The 1,592-nt window shown below is 45.7% G+C and overlaps 1 non-coding gene across 1 annotated transcript; it reads right to left on the bottom strand.

Moving 5' to 3' along the window:
* Positions 1 to 683: 683 nt before the first annotated feature.
* TRNAG-UCC (transfer RNA glycine (anticodon UCC)) lies at positions 684 to 756 on the bottom strand. Its single transcript has one exon. It is a non-coding gene; the product is annotated as a tRNA-Gly (tRNA).
* Positions 757 to 1,592: the final 836 nt, after the last annotated feature.

Raw genomic sequence — 1,592 nt, 5'->3', positions numbered from 1 at the left:
AATGGCAAATGTTGCAGGCTCCATTGAGTTACGACTATAAACAGAAGGAATACAGGAGCAAGGTGAAAGGTGGCTTCTTTATAACAGCTGTAATTTATCCAAGATTTCATCCCAGCCTTTGATTCGGGGGCTGACTCGGGATCTAGTGTCCCCTGATTGCATTAAGAGCAGCCTTAGGGGTCAGACAGAATTCCAAGGTCCTGGAATCAGTTAGAAGGAGGGAGCATGCGAACTCATAAAGGGACAGAAGAAGCTTTTATAACCATCCTTCTCCAAGGCCTGAACACCAGCTCTCTGCCCAGACGACCTTGGGAGAGGACAGGGCCAACTTCAGGGTCATCCAAGCTGCTCTCATGCCCATTCGTGACTTAAGGCTCTGCTGTTACCATCTCGAAATTCTTATTGTTGTTCAGTTGCTAAGTCATGTCCAATGCTTTTGTGACCTCATGGACTGTAGCCCACCAGGCTCCTCTGTCCATGTAAGTTCCCAGGCAAGAATACTGGAGTGGGTTGCCATTTCCTTCTCCAGGGGATCTTCCTGACCCAAGGATTGAACTCATGTCTCCTGCATTGTCAGGCCAATTCTTTACCACTAAGCCACTGGGAAGGCCTCTTTGAAATTCTTAACAATTTTTGCTGTTGCTGTTGCTTTTGCTTGTTGGCTGTGGCATGTGGGATCCTAGTTCCCTGGCCAGGGATTGAACTTGTGCCCCCTGCATTGGAAGCGCAGAGTCTTAACCACTGGACCACCAGGGAAATCCCTCTTAATCAGGTCTTAACAAGAGGCCCCAATACTTTCATTTCACACTGGGTCCTGCCAATTCTGTAGCTGCTCCTGGGAAAGGAAGCCAGAGCTCCTGCTCACCCTGGGCACCATCAGAACAGTTATCATTGATGACAAGTATGTTGTACACCCATGGAATAATACTCATCACAAGTGACATGCATGAACCAAGGACTTACACAAAATATGTCATTCAATCCTTCCATAGACCCATTTTTGAGGTTGATAAGACTAAAGCATGAAGATAGTAATGATGGTTTATATTTATCAAGCACAGTCATCTTGATAAGCACTCCATATGCACAACCTCCTCAAATTTTGTTCTTTATTTTTCTGGCTGCACAGTGCAGCTTGCAGGATCTTAGCTCCCAACCAGGGATTGAACCTGGGCCCCGGCAGTGAAAGCACCAAGTCTTAACCACTGGACTGCCAGGGAATTCCCATAGAAATGCAAGTTGTTGGGCCCCATCCCAGATCTACTCAGCCACAAAAGGGGACTTTGAAACTTAAGTTTCATACGCCTAGCACATCCATCTAGACCTCTTTAAAATCATGCTTTCTCATTTAGTTTGGGGGAGCACAACAAAATAAATGGTTGAATAGACAAAACCCCTGGCTCACTAGCACCTGATTACATCATGACACTGGGGCAGCCAATGATCTGGAAAGTGCTGTTTCCCAAAATTGCCACATGTTTTAAAAGTCATTTGGGAAACTATGGCATATGCAGGCTGTGTGGCCACGGTGTGTGAAAACCTGAGGGTGGGTTTGAGGATTTTCTTAATTTCAGTAAATATTTAGCATTGCA

The sequence above is a fragment of the Odocoileus virginianus genome, chromosome 9 (genome assembly GCF_023699985.2).
Source record: "Odocoileus virginianus isolate 20LAN1187 ecotype Illinois chromosome 9, Ovbor_1.2, whole genome shotgun sequence".
Classification (NCBI taxonomy): Eukaryota; Metazoa; Chordata; class Mammalia; order Artiodactyla; family Cervidae; genus Odocoileus; species Odocoileus virginianus.
Note: the sequence above shows the minus strand (reverse complement) of the source record. Positions and strands in the feature narration are given on the sequence as shown.